At 42.5% G+C, this 23,997-nt stretch overlaps 2 protein-coding genes across 3 annotated transcripts in view; one reads left to right on the forward strand and one right to left on the reverse strand.

The window, feature by feature from the left end:
* The window catches only part of LOC126416230 (reticulon-1-like), a 427,388-nt gene that overhangs the window by 26,921 nt on the left and 376,470 nt on the right, over nt 1–23,997 (reverse strand). The gene's annotated exons all lie outside the window — the stretch shown is intronic.
* Nucleotides 19,493–23,997, forward strand: part of LOC126416231 (serine palmitoyltransferase 2) — a 475,563-nt gene continuing 471,058 nt past the window's right edge. The window contains exon 1 of the mRNA XM_050083838.1: nt 19,493–19,663. The gene's annotated coding sequence lies outside the window, so the exon portion shown is untranslated. The remainder of the gene's footprint in view (nt 19,664–23,997) is intronic.

The following is a 23,997-nucleotide window of genomic DNA, read 5'->3' on the forward strand; positions in this document are numbered from 1 at the left end:
GAAGCTATTACGTTCCACTTTCCGACCACTGATGCGGGATGAAGTTTTAACGCGCCTCGGGATAGGCCCGATCCTCGGGCGCATGGATTCGTCTCCGACGAGAGGACCCACCAACGTGCAGTGCTTGTAGTGTACAGATCTGACACCACACTGTAAACAAATGTGTGATATTCACATCTGATGGCTGCAACTGGCATTACCAGCTCATCAGCCATCTATTTTAGGTGATGAGACGAATGTGGACCGTATTTCACCGTTTTTGTGATGTATTTTAGTTTATTACGTAGAAGAGTTACTGTATTTTCTAAGTGGCTGGTCTATCCTATTTTCTTGCACCTACCACTGTAAGTAGGCTGTTTAGGTTTTTTTATTGGTAACGCCACCTCTGTATGAAAATCACTGGCTGTGCTGTGTGCAGTCTGTGGCTGCTTTGCATTGTTGTAATACTCGCCATTGTAGTGTTGCGCAGCGGCAGCTGGATGTGAACAGCGCATAGCGTTGCGCAGTTGGAGGTGAGCCGCCAGCAGTGGTGGATGTGGGGAGAGAGATGGAGTTTTGAAATTTGTCATGAACTGCTATATTTATATATGATGATATCAAGGTAAATACATTGTTTGTTCTCTATTAATATCTTTCATTTGCTAACTATCCCTATCAGTAGTTAGTGCCTTCAGTAGATTTAAGTTAGCTTAAGAGGGGGTAGACTATAAGAAACGAACTATGGAGAATAGGGGAAGAATGCTTTGAAAGTTACATGAAAACGGTTTGGGCCTAAATGAGTATTGTACAATGAGACATTTATTTTGAAAGAAATATGAATAGAATACAGAAAGCAGGTATAGATAGGACTTTTTGGGAATAATGACGAATGAAGGGAGATCTCCAAGAAGTAAAGAAAGTTTTGTTTGCAAAATACTGCAGTACAACAAACCCTGTCCTTTCCTTTTGTATTACCCCACTATGTGTTTGTGTACCCTTCTGTATTTGTTTTCTTCCTGTCTCTGTAGTTTCATAGAATTTCTTCTTCTTTTAATATTAAGCTACATTCACTATGATGAGGAATACTGTTATCCTCGAATATAATTGGCATTAATAATATGTTATTTACTTTGTAAAGATGTTAGACATTATTAATTCTGTTCTGTTTAATGCTCATGTGTGAAGTTGATGTTTCGAAAGTGATTCTGATCTTTTATTTTTGTACTCATGTCATAATTCCTGTAACACTGATGTATATGTTTATTTCTATTCTTTTGTAAAGCCTGTACTACAAATGTTATCTGTATTGTTATGTTTTTAATGATGTATTTTGTACCTTTGTAATTATATTTTCGTGTTATAATATTGTAATTGACACCAGTTAATCAAATTAAGTAACTTGTAAGTTCCATTTCACTGCACACGTTTCTGTTGGTCATAATATATGGACAATATGTGAGAAGTAGGGACTGTTAGTGTTTGCACGTGTGTTGATAATTCAGCAAGGGACTGGATAACAGCATTGCTCGTTCTAAGGACAATTTCAAAAAACTTTGTGAGTGCACAAGTGGTGGTTATGGACTTGCTATATTAACTGCAAGACTCTTCGATGGTGAATGTGCACCTGCACAATCGCAACAGATGGCTGCTGGCCATCTCTACAAGGACTGCAGTGGGTCTGCACCTCTGGTGGCCCACCAATACCGTAATCTCTACCAGGACTACAGTGGGTCTGCTCTGTGATGACCTACCAATACTCTTCAAAACGTCGAATGACTCTGCTGTGGGTTTGCTATGTTGTGGCCCATTACCTGTCAGCGTGTCAAGAGTCAGCACTGTCTTTCTGATGGAAGGACACTACTTCAAGACTGCATGGAAATCCACTGCTTCTGTGTGCATTCTCTTTTACTGTTCAGACTTTGAAAAAAAAAGAAAAACACTGTAATTTTACTGTGATGAATCAGGACTGTCTTTATGGGCTGTGAGAAAATTTTAGCTTTTGACCAACATCGTATCAATAAGTGTGTGCCTTTGATTTCTTTGTTATTGTAATTATGAAAATTTTTTCAAATCTGTATCGGCCACTGCCCAATTTGCAAAAATTTTTTGTGGGGAGCATGGGGGCTATGTAAGTAGGCTGTTTAGGTTTTTTTATTGGTAACGCCACCTCTGTATGAAAATCACTGGCTGTGCTGTGTGCAGTCTGTGGCTGCTTTGCATTGTTGTAATACTCGCCATTGTAGTGTTGGGCAGCGGCAGCTGGATGTGAACAGCGCATAGCGTTGCGCAGTTGGAGGTGAGCCACCAGCAGTGGTGGATGTGGGGAGAGAGATGGCGGAGTTTTGAAATTTGTCATGAACTGCTATATTTATATATGATGATATCAAGGTAAATACATTGTTTGTTCTCTATTAATATCTTTCATTTGCTAACTATCCCTATCAGTAGTTAGTGCCTTCAGTAGTTTGAATCTTTTATTTAGCTGGCAGTAGTGGCGTTCGCTGTATTGTAGTAGCTTGAGCAGCGAAGATTTTTGTGAGGTAAGTGATTTGTGAAAGGTATAGTTTAATGTTAGTCAGGGCCATTCTTTTGTAGGGAATTTTGAAAGTCAGATTGCGTTGCGCTAACAAAATATTGTGTGTCAGGTTAAGCACAGTCTTGTATAAATTTTTCTCACCCTTCGCATTTCCTTAGATGTTGGGTAGTTCTTGTCTACATGGTTTAACAATGGATTGAGAATGGAGGAGAATGGGTGTGATTTGTATTTCTTATTTTATATTTGGTAAGTACTTTTAAACATTTCAGCCACATTTAAATTCCCTCTTGATTGTGCTATAACCACCATCAACTTTCCTACTCCTAAATATCTAGAATCTCTCGCGCGGTGTATATAGCCCCGCGTACCCGTAAAATCACGCAGGTCATTCCTGTTTATTAAAGAAGGACGGGTACAGTGAGTTACAGATACAAAAATACTTCCGTAACAGCCCTCTATTAGCAAAAAAACTGCACGCACATTCAGATAAACTGGAATTCGAAATAAAATTTGTACCGTATCACCTAGTAACCAAGATACGATTATCTTTAGATATGCGATTGACTCACCGAATTTCTGACTAATGGAAACCAGTGCGTTAGACACGTGCATCTTAACTCTAACAGTAGATAATATATATAATCGCTGGTCTTGACTTTATTTACTATAATCAATAAATTGTACTGGTATTAATACATCCAATAGTTGCTCTGACACATTGTTTCTAAGTCGGTTAGCTTGACATATGAAGTAACAAGTGAGTAATGGTACAAGCATTAACTGATGGCCTTAGGCGCACTCGTCATTAGAGCTGGTTTTGTGATTAACTAGCATTTCCTACCTATTCCTTAAGCCTTCTGATTTTAATATACACGACCGAATTCAGTTCATAGTTACGTACAATTTCGCTGATTATATGCTTTGAAATGCTGCTTCTGACAAAGAATGAACACTGCACATAATACTGTTTCACAAATTATCACGAACATGTTAGTCCGAAGGATAAATTATTTCCGCTGACAGTGCACATGCAGGAAAGTTACTGGAACTCTAATGCAGTAGGCATATTAATTGCTCTTTTTTTTTACTTTGAGGAGGATCGCACTGACATTCGTGGGTAGTTCGTTTAAATCTGTAAGAATGACTTAATGGAGGTGGCATAGTTCCATGTCAGATGAAGTTCCGGCTGGTACTGCAATGAATGCTAGTAAGAAGTTACAGTAAAGGACGCAAACATTTAGGATTTGGAGAAGAGGCTGATGCAGATGTAGCTACTACCTCTACCATATCAAACACTACAATGACTGATGGCAGTCCGGGTACCAAATGGACCTGTGTTGAAACGTCAGCAGGTTGCTTATACATCGCCTGTGCTTGAAGCATTTCACGAAAGCCATTGAACTTATTTATGCTGACGTAGCTGCAAATGCCGGTTTATAAACATGGTCTTAAGTTGATTGTGAACTCCAGTCCTTTGGGACATGTCTTCCTCTTGTGTTTACTGACTGAAGCTGACAACTTCCTGCTTTTTTTCACATCTACCAATGAAGCTAACATGTACGATTTTGTGTTCATTCATTGGTACGAATATTTATCACCCCCGTAACTCATGGCGGACTTGGGGATACATAACAAATTGAGCTGTTTCCCTGCTTATTATACCCATAGAGTACACACTGGTGTATTTCATTGTTAGTTTGTATTGGTCATTTTGATACTTTAAAGGTTAAAGAAACAGATACTAATGCTTCACATCTTAATTATGAAATCTATTTTCCTGCTTTCCCTTAAAACCTATTCTTAACACAATGATCTGCTCTTACAGTATTTCGCCAACTGTCAACTTTAGCAAGTGAACACGGCGGTTGCTGTCAACTATTTTAGCAATCCTGCACGACGCTGACATTCAAAGTTCATGATAATTACCAGTGAGGAACACGAGAGGTAATATGACCATACGACTTCTCTTATAATATGGGTTAAGGAAACGCAAACCTATGTTTATAGCATTTGTAGACAACTTTTGATAATGTTGACTAGAAAACTTGTCGAAATTCTGGAGATAGCAGTGGTTGAACACAAGTAGCGAAATGCTGTTTACAACTTGCACAAGAGTCAAAAGTCATAAATGGGAAGCAGTGATTCCGAAAGTAGTAAGACAAGGTTGTGGCTTATCCCAATGTTAATCTGTACACTTAGCACGCAACAAAGGAAAACAAAGAAAAATTACAGTAGGAATTAAAGTCCAGAAAGCAGAAATAAAAACTTCGAGGTTTGCTGGAGACACTGTCATTCCGTTGGAGACAGCGAAGGACATGGAAGAGCACTTGTTTTGAGATGAATATCGACAACAGCAAAGCAAGGGTAATGGAATGTAGTCTACATCAACACCTACATATATATTCCGCTAGCCACCAAGCGTTGTGTGGCGGAAGGCACAATTCGCGCCTAAGTCATATTTCCCCCCTCTGTTCCACTCGCGGATCGCGCGAGGGAAAAACGGAAAAACGACTGCCTGAATGCCTCAGTACAAGCTCTTATTTCCCTTATCTTTGAATGGTGATCATTGTGCGGTTTGAAAGTTGGTGGTAATAATATATGCTCTACATCCTCGGGGAAGACTGGATTTCGGAATTTACTGAGCAGCCGCTTCTGTTCAGCGCGCCATCTGCAAGTGTGTCCCACTTCAAACTTTCTATGAGATTTGTAATGCTCTCGCGACGGCTAAATGTACCAGTCATGGATCTTGCCGCTCTTCTTTGGACCTTCTCAATCTCTTGAATCAGACCCAACTGGTAAGTGTCCCATACAGACGAACAATACTCCAAAACTGAAGTATTGTAAGCTATTTCCTTTGTTGAAGGACTGCATCGCTTCAGGATTCTACCAATAAACCGCAATCTAGAGTTCGCCTTACCCGTTATTTGTGTAACGGAAATTAGATTAGGTAACAAGACATTTGTTGTAGCAGATGAGTTTTGTTATTTGAACAGGAAAATAACTGATGACCGAAGTAACTGGCAATGGCAAGGAAAGCGTTTCTGAAGAATAGAAATTGTTAAAATCGAGTATAGATTTAAGGATCGGGAAGCCTCTCTTCTGAAAGTATATCGAAGTATGGAAGTTAAACATAAGCGATAAACTGTTTAGGCAAGAAACTTGTGAAATGTGATACCATCGAAGAATGCTGAAGATCAGATGGGTGGGCCATGTAACTAATGAGATGGTGCGGAACAGAATTGGGGAGAATACTTGACTGGAAGAAGGGATCGGTCGATAGGACACTGAGACATAAAGGGATCACCAATTTAGTACTGCATGGAAGTGTAGGGGGTGAAAATGAGTACAGTAAGCAGATTCAGAAGGATGTAGGTTGCAGTTATTCACAGACGAAGCTTGCATGGGATGGAGTAGCATGGAGAGCTGGATCAAAGCAGTCTTCGGACTGAAGACAACAACAACAACAAGCATCTGTTTCAGGCTTCCCCATGGTTACCTTCTTGATCAGAAATGACGCAACAGCTTACCCCTATTCTATATCAACAAAAGTACTTGTATAAGAGAGTAACGTGTTGGTTCGCGATGGAGGTTTCTCAGTACCATTTGCTGTACTTAGTGTTCTTTACCTACCATTGCAGAACGCATTTGTGGTCTCAGTGTTTCTGGCTATTAACTGGGTAGGGTGTTCTTGGGCGAGGGCCACTCAGTGCTGTAACGACGAAGACAAGCAAGAGCCCAAATAAATACCTGACGCCACACTTCATTACCGCGTGAAGTTTTACAGGTAACGTGCTTCTACAGAACTACTACTGATCAGACAGGACAGACTTTCCAACCGTTTGCCACACGCTGTTCATGTAGAACCACGACTTAAACAGTACTGATTCACTGGCTTGCAAAATGAACAGGAGAAACTTTCTAAACGCAAACGCTGCCAACAACAAAAAGCAAGTTTGACAGCGCCGATCTACGAATGCTTGTCCTCGAAATTTAACGAAGTGTCAACCTAGAAAAACTATCTAGCAGACAAACGATGGCGGGCACGGAAACTGCGACGGTCTTGGCAGCCGAGAAGATGAATCCGCTAGCAAGAATAATAATAAAGCGGCTACCTGTTACTACATTTCGGGAGCCAAGCCGTCCTAAAGATAGGCCACGCAAAGCGCTGCCCGCCAATACTCGTATGCGGCAGCCAGCGGCAGGGCATTCCTCGTCGCTAGCTGGAAGCCTGCCTGCATCGTCGCAAGAGCTCAATGGTCGTTTGAGCCGTGACCCGGACCCAAAAAACGCTGTCGCGGCAATTTCTCCCCATCGCCAGGGTTCCCGTATTTCACAGTCAGCTAGTTACCAACCAAGCATATCAATTTTCCGCCATTTCAGTTACATTTGACGAGAGAGAGAGAGAGAGAGAGAGAGAGAGAGAGAGAGAGAGAGAGAGAGAGACTTCTTTAGCGATCTCAATTTTAATTGGTTATATCTAACCTGGACAAACCACAGGGAAAAATTCCTGGGTTCGTTGTTGAAGGAACGCATGCACCTCCGTTACGAGACATTTACCTGGGACTGACCTGTATTACCAAAACCTGTGATTGGTGCTTGGTTAAATAAAAATTCCTCCGTAATCACGTGTTTCATGGAACATTATTCGGTAGTGTAACTATTTTCCGCGGTGCTAAAGAAACCTAAAAATACAATGTCCATGCGATGAACTTCATCCCAAGTGAACATTTTCTGATGCCCTCTAACTTTTTACTGTCAAGCGTTTTGTTACACTTATTTGGGTTACTTTCAGTTTCTTTTACTTTCAAATTGTGTATTCAACACGAGTTCTCCCTCACAGCTGACGCTTACAGCCCTCTTACATCTGAAACAACTTTCTTTTTATCAAATGGCATTAATAAGGCCAATAATCAACACCCGATTTATGTGACACATAGCTGACAGCAAGAAAGCTGCGTCTCACTTGTTTCGCAAGATCTGTTTCGCTTAGCTTAGTACCTCAACACACTTATCTCTAGTCTAACCGCACACGTGGGTGACGTTTGGACCATGGTCTGCTTCCTTGGATGTGCCAGAATCATTACTCTTACGGGGTATTAAAGGCAGCTTTCTATTTAGAACTTTTCATGCACAACAGTGTACACGAAGGCTGAAAGTCTGTTTTATGGAACCTGAAAAATGGTGCACGCCTTTCGGAACAGTTGTCAGTTAAGCGATGTTCATATGCAATCGTTTCTGGATTTCTTCTGAATGAGTGTATTCACAACGAATCGTTGAGAACATGTACAGGGAGGCAAGAGTTGGTATTCAGACACGCGTGAACAATGGCTTACACCAAGCTCGCTAAATCTCACAGTTGATAGTTCCGATGGCCTGTTTCTTTGGTCAATAGACCACACCTGAATGCACTGACTGCCCCAAAAAGCTTACCAAAGCCCGTAATAAAATGAAAACTGGACGAAGTAAAGAAGCTTTCGGCTTCAGTGTGTGTCATATTAGTAGTACTCAAGATTCCGTAAGTGTTCTGTAATGTTATAATCTAAAAACATTGATCTAAGGCCAGTATTACACTATCACATTTGACACAAAAATATCATCAGATATTCGTCAATTTCTTTGACAAAGATCTTTGAGGTGGCGCTAAAAAGGGGTATTACACTGTCATACTTTCATCAAATTTGAAGATGGCGGACAACAAGTTGTTATGCGGTGCAGTTGCTAGTTCCAGAATTGCATTGTGTGTGTATTTGAAAGATAAGAGGCGTAAGAAAAGAAAACACACTTGGATGACGCCACAGGTATTAGGTCGAGATAAGAGCATTTGGCAAAATTTGTTACGAGAGCTGCAAAAGTGTAGGATGTCAAGTCATACATATAAATTACTTACTAATGGATGAGAGTATTTCAGTGTTTGCTCAGTAAAATGGTTTCTCATATTAAAAAACGGAATACACACTTGAGAAATGTATGTGCAGAAGACAGGCAAACTGCAACACTGCGATTTCTTGACAACGGGAGAGGACTACTCTAGTTTATAACATAGCACTCTAAAATCACATTGCACATTAAACAAAACAATTCCAGGAAAGTTTGAAGCGATTTATAAAGCACTGAAGGCAAAATTTGTGAAGGTAAATAAATGTTTAGTACACTATATGGTCAATAGGAACTATTTTTGATAATTTAATGGAATGTGTGTTCCGTACTTTATTAATTTTGTAGTTTTTGGAACAGATGAAGCGCTTTTTAATTTGGGCCATCGAGAGTTCAAAAACAAAGTAGAACGGAAAGCTAAAAAAAATATATTTTAGAGAGTGACCACATACTAGTCCGGCTTGCTGAAAAGCGCCTGCTCGTTTCCAGATGTTAAGGTGGATGGCTGTGGCTGTGATTGTGGACATGAAGTCGCCTGCAGCGTATTCCACCTTCCGATCAACACACAATAGCAGGAATAAAGTCGAAGGAACGCCAACGCTCAAAGCAGTTACATTTCACATTGCAATGAACAGAAGACGGAAGGACATACGATCAAATCTACGGCGAGACCCTATATTTGATCACATTTGACGACAGGCGAGATTTGTGGAAGTTCCATATGACACCACCAAATTTGACATGTCGACTTTTACAAAGAAATATGATAGCGTAATACCGGCCCAACGACACCCTGAAACGAGTAACCGCTCTTTAACTCAGAGCTTTCGACAACAGACGCGAAGTCTACGTTTCGTAACGACCATTTACCACGTAACCGAACTTACGAAGTGTCGAAGACTGTACCTGCGGTGGACAAGAGCACAGTTGTCGCAGCCTGCCAATTTGTTCGCAGTACTCATGCTTCGATCGATGAAGACAAGGAAAGCTAGGCAATGGGAAAGTGTGCATATAGCAGTTACAAAATGCAGCTGCTACACTTAAGAAATCCTTATAAAAAGGCGCTAACTTCTGGGGGAAGTATGGCAGAATACAAAGTAACTGCTAAAGAGCATGGAAGTTTACTTTGACTTCTCGCAGTCATTGGAGACCAAGCACAAACTTAAGAAGAGAGCATAGGGAAGAAAAAGGCCTATTCAAAGAAGCTATTCCAGCATTTGGCACAAACGTTCTATTGGAACTACGAAAAACTCACATCTGGGCAAGGGCGCGAATTGGAATCTATGTCCTCCCTAATGCGAGAGGAGTCCGCTAAGCACTACGCCACCTCACCTCACGCGGCAACACGATGTTCCACACGAGGTGGCCACCGAAGGTGTTTTGCTGTCAAATGCACTATTTCCACGGGGAAACAATATCTTAATACTTGTTCCTTATATGCCGCTCACGAACAACTGTCGCTCCCTGGCCTGTATTCATATATTGCTTTGGTACAAAGCTTTTTGGAATTAACGCCAGAGTACGGTTTCTTCCTCTTGTGCATTGTAAGGTAGTGCTGCTCAGTTCGTATTAAGTTTGTCGTTGTAGCATGAATTTCACGGGTTAGTTTCACAATCTAACACAGCGGCTGCCTAATGTATTATTTCCGAAACAGTAATTCTAACTATCTTTTACTTGCATGAATTTTAATGGCCCAAAAAAACAGCGAAATATGTAAGCATTTATGACTTAAAACCCATATAAATATATCCATGAAATACTATATTTGGTTTAATAAATGCATTCTAGTTGGGTTTTTATATACAACCCAAAACAAAATTCACTTCTGAACAGATTGTTAGTGTAGTAAATACATTTTGCAGTGTCTGAAACCAACTAGCACTTATTTTTGAAATTTCGGCACGTGTCTGAAGAAAAACAATACAGTGAAAACAGTAACACTCATTCCAACACTGCAGAGTTGCACTGTATCATACGATGCTATTTCACGTTTTCTGTTTTCAATGATGTGTTATTCGCTAAAGACAGTTTTGTACCTGGAAAAGCTATCATCACAGGACGACACAGGAACGCAGTTCAAGGCGGTGACGTTACTGCAGGCCAGCTTTGGTCCACTGTCTTACAATGTTGTGGCATTCGCAGGTATACTAATTCTGGGAACTAGAATATCCAGGATGTCGCTGAAGACCACTTTGAAATTTGTTTACTTTGTCAGCCATATGACGATGAGCTGAACCCAAATTGCTCTGTACATGTTGGCACAAGATCCAGGGCGTCACGCAGTTGTGTACCAGCAGCTTCCAATCATGTGATGGCTTTTGATACTACTGAAAAGTTTGCGTTGACATGTGCCAAGTTTCCAGACGAGGTATCTGAAGACCCCTCTCACAGTTTCGACAAACATTCGTCGCTTCAAGCTCACAAAAGATTGTCTTTATTTTGGTGTATTTGGTGCAGTAATACTCAGCAGCATTAAGCCACGAACCTCATCCTGTAAGGCTGAGAGGCAGTGAAGGTGTTCGGTCCTTGAATTTCTGCACCCACAACAGAACTTTCACATGGACTTTCTTCCCAAAGGAATTGAATTTGTCCTCACCACCGTAATTTAATCGCAGCTCTTCTGCACCTCTGTGTAACACTTGTCTAAGCCAAGTTACGTACACCATAGCGGGATATAGAATCTTAAAGCCTCTTGGCTGCTTTAGTATGTATGAAGCAAGGTCTGTCACCAGCAACAAAACGTTGCCTCTGTTCACACCACGCGGCCACAGTAGCTTCCGACGACTGAAACAAAATGACACTTGTGGAGTTGTGCTTCTCATGTTAAGAGGAACATTTCTCCAGACCTGTCAACTTTTAGAACACCCACTTTGCAACAACGCCCACGCCAAATCGTTGTGTTCATCTATGTAAATCCCGATCTTTTGGTCAGCAACACTAATGCGTGTTTTGTTGAGTACCACCTCCTAGCACGAGAAATAGTTTTTTCTCAATGTAGATTCATCGGGAATTGGATGTGTCGTGTGGTTCACCACCAACTGTCTGAGGAGTTGATTTTTTTCTTCTCTAATGGAATGCTGCCAGGGAGACCATCTCAGGCAAGTCCTTGAACGATTGGACTTTTGAAATGGGACCTGTGATCAAATAACAGCATTTGTCTTATTTTTAGCCCTTCTTTTCACAGAGCTGCTATGTGTGGCGGTATTGCAATGTTGTTGCACATTGAACCGCTTTATTTTCTGTATCAACTCCCCATTGATTACAAAGTATTAATATCCCATCAGTGCTGAACTATTCTCCAAAATCATGAACAAAATCACGCAAGTTTCATGCTGTTGAAACACTATTTTCGACATGTTGAACCGCACCGAGATTTTATTTGAACTGAGTAGTGTTACCCTGTTTATCATTTATTACGTCGGAAGCTGCCTTTGTTGGCTTCGTGAGAGTTCTGTCGATTCCGCGTAAAAATCTTACGTCAGAGAACCAAGGAGGGTGTTACGCTGCTTGTCGACTGCAGTCCTCATAAATAAGGCTTTGTAGTAACTTTTGTTAATTTGTGACAATACCACCTGAAACATTGTCATGTGAGGAACACTTTCATGTTTTTATTCCTGTGTCCACAAATACGCTACAAAAATGAATTTTTGGCAAAATTTGGCGAAATAATGTGGGTCCTGATCGTTACTTACCTCACTATGAATGTTCACTAGCTACAGACAAGAACTGTTGTACGTTTACACACTACTGGCCATTAACATTGCTACGCCAAGAAGAAATGCAGATGATAAACGTGTATTCATTGGACAAATATATTATACTAGAACTGACATGTGACTACATTTTCACGCAATTTGGGTGTATAGTTCCTGAGAAATCAGTACCCAGAACAACCACCTCTGGCCGTAATAACGGCCTTGATACGCCTGTGCATTGAGTCAAACAGAGTTTGGATGGCATGTTCAGATACAGCTACCCATGCAGCTTCAACAAGATACCACAGTTCATCAAGAGTAGTGACTGGCGTATCGTGACGAGCCAGTTGCTCGGCCACCATTCACCAGACGTTTTCAATTGGTGAGAGATCTGGAGAATGTGCTGCCCAGGGCAGAAGTCGAACATTTTCTGTATCCAGAAAGGCCCGTAAAGGACCTGCAACATGCGGTCGTGCATTATCCTGTTGAAATGTAGGGTTTCACAGGGATCGAATGAAGGGTAGAGCCACGGGTCGTAACACATCTGAAATGTAACGTCCACTGTTCGAAGTGCCGTCAGTGCGAACAAGAGGTGACAGACGTGTAACCAATGGCACCCCATACCATCACGCCGCGTGATACGTCAGTATGGCGATGAGTACACGCTTCCAATGTGCGTTCACCGCGATGTCGCCAAACACGGATGCGACCATTGTGATGCTGTAAACAGAATCTGGATTCATCCGAAAAAATCACGTTTTGCCATTCGTGCACCCAGGTTCGTCGTTGAGTACACTATCGCAGGCGCTCCTGTCTGTGATGCAGCGTCGACGGTAACCGCAGCCATGGTCTCCAAGCTGATAGTCCATGCTGTTGCAAACATCTAACTGTTCGTGCAGATGGTTGTTGTCTTGCAAACGTCCCCATCTGCTAACTGAGGGATCGAGACGTGGCTGCACGATCCGTACAGCCATGCGGATAAGATGCCTGTCATCTCAACTGCTAGTGATATGAGGCCGTTGGGATCCAGCACGGCGTTCCGTATTACCCTCCTGAACCCACCGATTCCATATTCTGCTAACAGTCATTGGATCACGACCAACGCGCCAAGTAATGTCGCGATACGATAAACCGTAATCGTGATAGGCTACAATCCGACATTTATCAAAGTCGGAAACGTGATGGTACGCCTTTCTCCTCCTTACATGAGGCATCACAACGTTTCACCCGGCAACGCCGGTCAACTGCTGCTTGTGTATGAGAAATCGGTTGGAAACTTTCCTCATGTCAGTACACTTTAGCTGTCGCCACCGGCGCCAACCTTGTGTGAATGCTCTGAAAAGCTAATCTTTTGCATATCACAGCATCCTCTTCCTGCCGGTTAAATTTCGCGTCTGTAGCACGTCATCTTCGTGGTGTAGCAATTTTAATGGCCAGTAGTGTAGTACGACACTGAAAATCTGCGTTAGAAACTTATTATTGCCCTAAAAGAAAAAAGTGGTCAGTAGTGAAAAACGAACGACTTACAGCGAAGCACCGTCGACGACAATGTCATTACAGACTGAACACTGATCGGGTGACATGGATGGAAACCAGTTCCCTCTCCCCTAACCCCCCCCTCTCTCTCTCTCTCTCTCTCTCTCTCTCTCTCTCTCTCTATCTCTCTCTCTCTCTCTATCTCTCTCTCACCCCCCCCCTCTCCGTTTTCTTGGTGGATGCTTCGGTTTCTCCGAAATGGATGTGCCATCTCGTTTGGTACAACAGACAAGTTAGTTTAAGGCGTCGTTATCATGAAGTCGCAAAAAGAGCAAGCCGAAACAACAGTCTTTCCTCTAAATACTGTCCTACTCTATAGTTAAAATAGTTTATACCAAGCCTTTTCTCTTCGGTCAGTTCTTTACAGTGTATGTAATTCCCCTAACCAACTTCGATTAGAACTATTAATATAAGTTTTGTTAAAGCCCTTCACACCACTGTCTCATAATACTGAATCTATAAACTACGATGTGACGCGAGAATGTTCGTCTAAGTTTAGTGTGTTTCGACCTTAATGTGAGCTGAAGTGGTTATAATTTAAATTTTGACGTCTACCTATATCTAGAATGGTATGCCTCTTGTAGAAATGCTGGAGGCAGTTGCAGCTGCAGCGAGCGCCTGCACCTGCGACTTCCTCTGCGCAGGCGGCCAGGGGCCACGTGACCTTGGACTGCGTACACTCCCTGCCTGACGCACACTGCGCTTTCCCTCCCACACACGTTCTGACGTCATAACACAAACGCAAGCGCAGCGTGCTGATGACACACGAAACATTCATTACACTTTTCCCTGGCGCATGTGAGTCATCTTCCACCTAACTTATTGATGTCTAGTGAACAGAAAATCATTAATAGCGAAGCCTTAAATCTTACTGAAGGAGAAACAAAATACACTACCTATATTCCCGACCACAGAACATGATCTAGCAGCTCTGTTGCCCTGATAACGACGTACTTTCTGCAGTGGCACGTAGCTCGTATGACGCGCGCAATATGTAACATTCTAACAAACATGTATTATTTGAAATGTTACTGATCCTTACAAAAGTGCGTCAAAAAAACCCCTAACCAAATCACAATTCTCCGAAATATTACTCTGATGCAGAGGACGTCTCTGATAACTTTCGTACGATGTGTTCAGTTTCCATTGCTGAAGCTAAAAATTAACCGACGCATCAATATGCCCAATCTCCTCAGATCGACGATAACTAAACAATTCTGCGAACAGCGTATCGTAATATGCCGAGAAAGCTGCTTCGCTGCAATTTAATGCTACAGCAGAAGCTTTAGTATTATTGTCAGCACCCTGCAATATTTGGCAAACTGTATCCCGTTTGTTGCTCTGCTCCGACTGTCCTCCCTCCGTCACGTAAGAACAACGTTCTTCCGGCTGTCCAAATGTAACACAGCTGACCGTCTGAGACATTATGATGTGACATCGTGGGCTGGAGAAACCACCTTGTCATGTCTAGAACAGAAACGCTGGTGTAAAAGAGGCGATATTGAAAAGCAAGCTAGTCCGCGCACCGCGAAAGCGTCCAACTGTTGAGCTGCCTGCCATTCATGGCCCTCGCCGGTTAGCCAAAGCCAAGGTCGTACCGGACAGTCGCTGCATTGCAGCGCTCCGACGCCGTGTCCACCCACCAGTTGCCAAGTAGGCCAACTGTGTAAACCTACCTCTGCTACAAAAATTACGCTCACGGCGTCAAAGGAACTACTGTTTGCCCCTCTGTAGTAGACCTACCTTGGTCCAATGATACTCGCAGAAGTTACGAGTAAGATCACTTCAGTGCAAAAACTGCTTCTGCTTTAGCATCACAAACATTTAGTCAAATGGATGGATCCAGGTCCCCAAACACCCGACAGCGCGTGCGCGTGGCTTTAAGACGGCGGGAAGTCTTAACATGGGCTTTAAAGGTGCACCAACAAAATCTCTTAGAACCATCACTAAAAAATATAATGAATGATACTTTAAACCTGAAAGTTTTCTCAACGAGTCGAGATTACGAATCACTGCTGTCCTTACATCCTTGTACGTGGACGCGAGCTTAACGGGGTTCGAAGTAGGGCTTTTGATAAAATATCGAAATATCTATATGAAGTATCTATAGATATCCGCGACTTCTTATATCCTGGTAATCGATACATCGTTATCGAAATGAAAATATGGTGTGCCAATATCTCTCTTTTTATTATATTTTTTCACAATTGGTAAATATTTGAAATTGTAGGACAACTATTTTACTTTCACTGTTTGATGTAATCTTACTCATTTTTTGAGCTTTTATCACTGGCTGTGAAGCAAGTATATGTGGTACAAAGTAGTCCAATTGCACTAGGGAGCGGCGGTGTGAATGGAGTAACGAAACTTCCCATGCGAAGAAATAGCACACCACTTGCGTAAAAAAAATTAACGCAACTAGTGTGGTATTTCTTCAAATCAGCGTTCTTCAAAAACAGATGCTGAAAATGAACAAAAATTTAAATGACAAGATTGGTCTTTGCGGTGGGCGGAGACGTGCGAGGAGAAACGCTGACGTAATCAGCGCTCGGCGGTACGAACAGTAAGTGCAACGTTTAACTTCATCTCGCATTTTGGCAGAACTGCTAGGCCGCTGGCGTTTGCAGAAATAAAAAAATGGAGAAGTATCCATGAAGTGTTCCGGACAAATCCGATACGTGTCGAAACCGAACGACGGAACCATCGGACACCTATTACTGTGCCACTTACATGCTGTTACCATTGTTAGGGAAGCGGTTATCGCCAAGCGTGAAGGTGCATCGTTTCCTTTCAGCTCTTGCTCTAAGGGTGATAGCTTGTTGATATACAAAATATCAATAATGAATACTTAGATACATAGCTTCAAACGCGGCAGTATATTTACAATGTGCAGCCAATTTTTCCGTTGATATACCGATACTTCATTGTAATTTTTTAAAATATAGATACATCGGATTCCCGATGTTTTTAAAAACATCAGGCTTTCTAGTTCGAGTATGGCAACACATCTTGGAATGACTAGTCTCTCCTTAGGGTCTTCATACATTTGTCGAAGTGTCAAGCGAATTATCTGCTAGCATAAATAGTTTGGAATGATGCAAAACGTTGCACTGGCCGTAGATTGTTTCTTGATAACGTCGAAATGTTGTTCGAAGTAGACTTGTTACATCACTTAAGTTCGTTGAGACGATAGGACTGAACGTTGTTTCTGGAAACAATGAGGCTATGGGGCAGTGTTGCGCCAGAAAATAGGCAAGTTTACGGAGTAGGTGCTTGTTTGAACTCTCATGGCTGGTAACGCTAGATCTCTATATGAACATGTTTTCTGAAATTTGTTGTAATACCTGTAAGGTACACTAGCATACTTAGTTTACGAACTAGTTTTGCAAGTCAGATTCTATAAAATTTCCGCTTATAAACTTTTAACATCAGAAAATATTCCGGAAATACGTGTTCGAGGCTACAAATAAATATCCCCATTTGTGAGAGGTAGAATGCTCTCCGATAGTTCTCGGGACTGGCTGTGGAGTACACCATTTCCGTACAATGCTTAGCCTTCCCTGATGAAGTGCGCCCCTCTTTGGCGACTCATTAATGAAGACAAGTCTTTTGCGACAGAGCGAAGGTCCCGGCTGGCCGCGCCGTCGGTGACGCAACCATTACGTGGGCGGGCAGCCTCCACCGCGCAGTCACATGCAAACCAGGCGCCATTTTACATGGGTGTTACCGTCCGCAAAAACGAAGTTACGCCTCTCGGACCCAAGTTTTTCCGCAGTTTTCGTAGATGTAACTTAAAGTCTTCATAAAATATAATATGCCTAATTCTGAAAATCCGCAAATATCCGCTTTGTGGTTTTAATAAGAACAAAATCAACAGTGAAGTTCTATATGGAAAAGGGTAAAATGCCAAACAACTCACGCATTGCGTAAATAGCTACTGTACACGAGTAGAGCCCACTGTACCGCCCGAAACCAAACTGAACATTCACAGAGGACGTAACACTCCTTCACCTTAAGTTTTCGTTCAACTTTTACTGTGGGGACTGAAATCTGTGTGTCGCCATGTGGGCATAGTTGGGCCTAGTTTGTATCTGCGGGAGCCGCTGGCAACTGCTACATTAACATTCCGAGGAAAGAAGTCACAGGAAGTCGTTCCGTGTTCATGTCACGTCTTATGACGTAACGAGGGTCTAACAAGCAGCGACGGAGGGTCACCTCTCAAGCTAGCCTTAATATGTACGTGGCTTTGCTTCTTCGTAGTGTTAAATCTGTTCAGATTGCAGCGGAAAAACACACACACACACACACACACACACACACACGAGAGAGAGAGAGAGAGAGAGAGAGAGAGAGAGAGAGAGAGAGAGAGAGAGAGAGAGCCCATGAAATTAACGTCGTGTTCTTCGTACTGGATATTAGTCTTACTTCTATATGTGAAGTCAAAGATGAGCGCCGTGTCAGTGCTGATGTCCTGGCTACGACAATTATAGACAAGGGCGCAGACACACAATATTAACTTTTTAAAACTAGTTTGAACCGATTTAACAGACATGCGTCGGAGATACCACTCGCAGAGCTATACGAACCTCTTCACGTGTTTACCACTTCACGACTGAGCTAAAAATTTGGGTTTGGGGATTGTCATTGTTACAACTGAAAAGGCAGGATGTCAGAATTTCGCATTTTATTCCCAAATTATCAATGGTGATCTTTTACAGAATTTTCTACGCTTGCAATGGCAGTTTCGTCACGACTACCTACCGGGAGTGCAATACCAGTTACACACTGGTGGACCTTATACACAACGCACGGAGCTACCGTACATTACCTTGATACTGACCAGTTTGGAAATTCAATACAAAAGTTACTGACTTATGAGAATACTAATTAAGACTGTGACGAAACTACATCACTTTACTATTTCAGAAGTGACATTATCAAAAACATAAAAGTGAAAGGGCAAGTTGTTGAACTTTTCTTCATCGCGCTTACGTTACATAGCTTCAAAACGAGGTAGCAGAAATTGAGGCCTTAGCAATTGACTTCTGTGGCGTCGCTAGTCACCGATGAGGGCGATATTCTGTGTAACAGCACATGCTATTTGAGAAACTGTCCTCACACTTTCCAAATCAAATCAGAACATCGTCATAACATTTTTCTTCCTTTTATTTCGCTTCGTGAATACTGTATGGGAACTCCAATGCTCGTCGAAGCCCTCCAACTGCTGCGATCCTATGCGACCCCATTGAATCATTTCTGGGTTATTTCGAAAAATATGAAGTCCCTCTGTTAATTCTATATAAGGAATAGCCATCTAAGCTCCCAAGGGCTTAAATCAGTAGCAAGATACAAAGAATCGCGCTGCTGGCACGGTGTCAACGCCGTCACTTGGCACAGGTACGAGACATTCCCAGGCGCGCTCGTGCCTTTACTTACAGTCCTCCTTCGTGATAGGCCTCATGCCGGCGCCTCTGAGTGCACGTCAGTTAGTAGTCGTGAGCTGTTCGTTCCCTCAGCGGAGTAGGGAGGCGCGACTGGAGTGTACGGGCGGCGCTGCGTTCGCTGGTCCCTCGCACTGCCGGCCGGCGGCGCTTCGGCCGCTCGGCTCGCCGCGCCAGCTGCCGCGGCCGCGCCGGGCACTACGCCCGCCATCCTTGGCAAGGATCCCGGCGCCGCTCGCTCCTGCTAAATATAAAGGGAGGTGGACTCGCCGGACCGCCGCGACGCGACGCGACGGGACGGGACGGCCAAAGTCGGGGCCACCGCCCGGGGGGGATTTGCGAAGAGAGGGATCGTCGAGTAGGGCGCTAGCTACTTAGTGCCTCCGCAGAAATGCGAACGGAGCGAGCCGTTGCTGACAGCGCGGCCCCACTCGACAGCAGGTGCTGCAGCGCTGCAGATCAATAGCTCGTCCTGACCCGCCACGGGCGGCAGCACCGCCGCCGCAGACCGCCCCGGGCTGCACAAATATCACTGCGCAACCGGCACGCAAAGCCCGACCGCGAACGCTTCTCTTCTTCGAGACCAGATTCGCGTATCTCAGGTAGTGTACTGCTGTCGTCGGCACATGTTGCAAATGTTTGCGTTTTAACACTCATGATCACCGTGGTTCGTATTAACTGGTCGTCGGTATTACCTCAGAACGGCTTTTCCACACGACGAACGTCGTGGTGCTTTCGCCCACTAGATGACAGCGTATTTCGAATTTCACTTAAAAATTATGATTTAAGGATAGACGTTAAAGCTCTCTGCGTCGCTTATACTGTCCCGATTCCAGTCTCTGCGGACACCGGAATATGGCGAAACTCACGTGACAGTTGCAAGGAACACCTGTTTAAGAAATAACCGTCGACTTACATGTACATTTGTTATTTTACTTACAGAGGGTCAGCCACAGAACTATGATTGTTGTGTGACGGGATCAAATTGCATTTTCATCGGGCCCTTCGAAGACAGTTTTAAAAGCTAGTCGATAATGCCGACGATTGTTGCTTCTTCGCTGAACTAGCACATGGCTGAATGAAAGGTGGGGAGGGGGGCGGGGGTAGTGACTAGCTGGAGGTCACTCCGATTAGTAGCATAAAACCCAACGTCTTATTTCTTTAAAGGAGCAAAGTTTTCGGTAAATGGTTGTGCTCTGAGGGGCCCGTGTTGTTCTACATGGCAACTGATTGTTATTGAAATATGGTCTTTTGAATTGGAAAATTTTTTGCAACTGAATTCGAAAATCCCTCAGGAAAGACGAGCTCCGTGATGTAACGCTTGTTGTTGCGTAAGATTTCGCTGAAGTAACTGAGAAACTTGACGAAACAAGGCAGGCGGCTGGAACTGGCTGTTTATATATACCTCCAACCTTCTTGCTTCCTGCAACGGCGGAGTTTATCGAACGAGTCCTGCTCGACGGTGTTTACACTGTGATAACGAATTTGAGTCACTTTGCCTCTATTTCATAATATTTCTCAGGTTGATTCGTAAAGCGTTTTAACACCAACTGCAACAATAACAATCTTTTATATTATTTAACAAGGAAAGTCTCCGAATAGATGTTCAATTTGAGAAGTTGTTATACTTTCGCAACCAGTTTCGGCAGTTCAATATGCGATCTTCAGGCCTCATATGCACTTAATGTACCATTCAAATGTATCGATATTGGCACACTAGAGTCATCAGTATGTGGATATCGTAAATTGCTATTTAAAGTGCTTCCTTCGAAGACTTAGCAACAACCATCATCTTACACTGGAAGTTGTTAAGTCTCACTTCAAATACGTATTCACGAAGTCCAGATACTGATGGCTCCAGTATGCCAATATCGATACGTTTGAATATCTATACATGAGGTGCGTATGGGGCCTGAAGATGGCATACTGAATTTCCGAAACTGGCTGTGAGAAAATTTCTCAAATTGTACGACTGTTTGGCGATTTTCCTTGTATATTTGATTAGCCGTTGTTCCGTCACAATCGTTATATTACTCTCCTCCTCCACAGCTTTCGACGCCGTTCGTCTCGTTTGCCAAAGAGTTAACAGCATTAATCATTTAAGATAATTACGTACACATTTGCTCATTATATGCGGAACATGTGGCTTTGATGTCTTCACCTTTTCCAAACAATTGATATACATATTACACGCTTCATGTTATGTGGAATTCACTGAGGATCTTTCACAATATGCTTCGCCATTTACGAAGCCATCTACGGATCAGTACACCTTTTCTGTAGTTATGTAAGATTTCAATAAAGAAAGATGGAACTGGTAATCCGAAGACTGATTTGAATATCGGTGCATTTTACTAGGCATGACCTCATTCGAGATTACCTCGTCCTCCGATTTTTCAACTGACAGCTAGTTCTACGTGGGACCTACAATTTTTAGGCATTTTACTATTAGCCACATAGATCTGTATGCTAGAGTCGTTTAATAGTGTCTTCAATGCCTTGAAGAGGCTCAGTCAACAGACTTACCCCGCAGGTGTTAACCGATACAGAAAAACCAGTCCTGATTGGAGGATGCGTATCGATTGTCAAAACTTAGTGTGAAGTGTGTGAACCGTGGAATGCAGATGTCAAGAAAAATTGAGTTAACTGCAAACAGTAGCGCGTTTTTTGGCACTCTTGGTTGTGTCCATTGTCGATCATCTCCTGTGATTATGACGCCGATGTTCCCACGTTTGTGCGCTTGAAAATGACATTTCAGCAGTAAACTGGCCAGCAGTGCTGAATAAAGTACTCTTTTGGACTAACGGCCTGGTGAAAATAACGTCGTTTGTTCAAGAATACATACATCATTTATACGGTTGGTAATAGTAAATGCGCGACAACATGGAACGTCTCCAACTCCCAAGAAATAACTTTACTTCCATTTACTAACAGTTTTCTCGCGCATATTAGATGCTTACTACACTTTAACACGATTTTGGTTATAAATATAAGGAAAAACCTGTAAGTGTCTGCTGACTTGTACAACATAGGATAAGCTCTTTCACTTTTACCTACTGAGAAAGTCATCGTCCAATTTAGCGTGCGGAGACGAACTGTTTCCATTCAGATTGCAATAACTATGATGTACAGGGGGGCTTCATAACATTCTTATATTTAGCGTTTAGAATTATTAAAATGTAAAATCTGTAAGCTGCTCTTTTATATGGATGCACGCGCGAAGCCGAAAATATGCAAAAAGAATCACAAATTAAACAAAGTTATTGTGTAAAGGGAAAAACAAAGTAGATCGGATTGATAAAGACATTCTGCAACAAAGTAGCAGTTATTCATGAGCTGCAGTTCTACAGCAAATGTGTGTTATTTCAGTACTACGGCTCTCAAAATACCGACCTAGTAACATAAAAAGCTCCCTACTACGGAAACTGTTTGGTATTACAAATTCCATGACAGAAGAAAATGATTCGTTTCCATATGAAAGGAACTGCATGTTTACAGTAAGTGGATTCGCAATTGTAAACCAAGTCTTAAGAAATACCACTGACGTCTGTCACGGTTTCCATTTGCCAGATGCACTCCACTTTGCTAGTGATTTTCGCTTCTATTTTTACAGATAAACGTAAAAACTTTGCATGGCTCTTGATTCCCGTCCACAAGCACGCAAGCCATCTTATTTGCAACAAGTAACTCATCAAAAGTTTAAATTACTTTAAATTCAGTGACAATGAGATGAGACGTTTATCTTCGATTGGAAGATAATATAGGATAGAATCGATCATCACAGTGTTAGAACAATACATAACAGCATAGCAAGAGTTAGAATACAGCAGAAATATGACAGTTGAGTTTTTTTTACTGTGTACACACAATCTTATCAGAAGTATCTGAACACTCATCTCATACAATGGAGACTGTCGTGCCAGTATATATGGAGTATTGTATTGTCAGTAGAGAAGCAAGTAACAGCAGAATGTGTGTCAAATGTGCTCAGTGACTTCGAACGTGGGCTTCATGTCACTTGAGCAACAAATAAATTAGGGATATTGTAAACCTTCACAAGTTGCTCTGGTCCACTGTTGGTGATATGACGAAGCGTAAACGCCTAGAAATAACCAAAGTTAAATCACCACCAGGTAGACGTCATGTGCTGACGGACAGGGCTTGTCGCCCACTGCAGAGGGTGGAAAAAAACAAACAAAAGAAAACGAAGTCAGCGAAAGTAATCACCTTTGAGTTTCAAAGTGCTTTCAGAAGTCCGTCCTCCACAATGACGATGCGTAAGGAATTAGAAAGAACAGCAGTCTAGCAGCTCCTATAAGCCCGATCTTCTGTATTTAATGGTACACGAAGTTTGTAGTGGTGTAAAAGGCGATACCACTGTGCTGCAGAAGTCTGGAAGCGATTGATTTGGTGTGATAAACCCTGTGACAAATCAATGAAAGGATTGGGGTTGGGCAAATCCCTGGGCAATGTTTCCTGCCATCGTGTGTAGTGTCAAAAGTTGAGTACGGAGGTAGTGTTGCTATGGAAGGGGCAGTTTTTCGTTGTTAGGGTGTGGTCCATTATAACGCTTAAAGAAACGCTTAACCCAGAAGAATAACAACACATTTAACAGCATTGTGTACTGCGCAAAATAGAGGAACAATTCGGAAGGGAAGCTATGATTTATTATCAGCATCTCAGCTCACCCTGACAAAGCATCTATGGTGGCAATGGTTTGCAGACAACAGCATTCCAGAAATAAACTGACCGGTACCGAGTCCGAACCACAACCCAATGGAACACTTTTGGGAAGTGTTAGAACGTCAATTTTTCTCCAGACCCCAGCGTCTGGTTGACTAGCTTCTCTGGTTTTGGCTTTAAGAATGCGCAGCCATTTGTTCACAGACATTCAGACGCCACTGTAAGTGTTCCCACTCCAATTCAAGCCTTCTTA

The sequence above is a fragment of the Schistocerca serialis genome, chromosome 8 (assembly GCF_023864345.2).
Source record: "Schistocerca serialis cubense isolate TAMUIC-IGC-003099 chromosome 8, iqSchSeri2.2, whole genome shotgun sequence".
NCBI classification, from domain to species: domain Eukaryota; kingdom Metazoa; phylum Arthropoda; class Insecta; order Orthoptera; family Acrididae; genus Schistocerca; species Schistocerca serialis.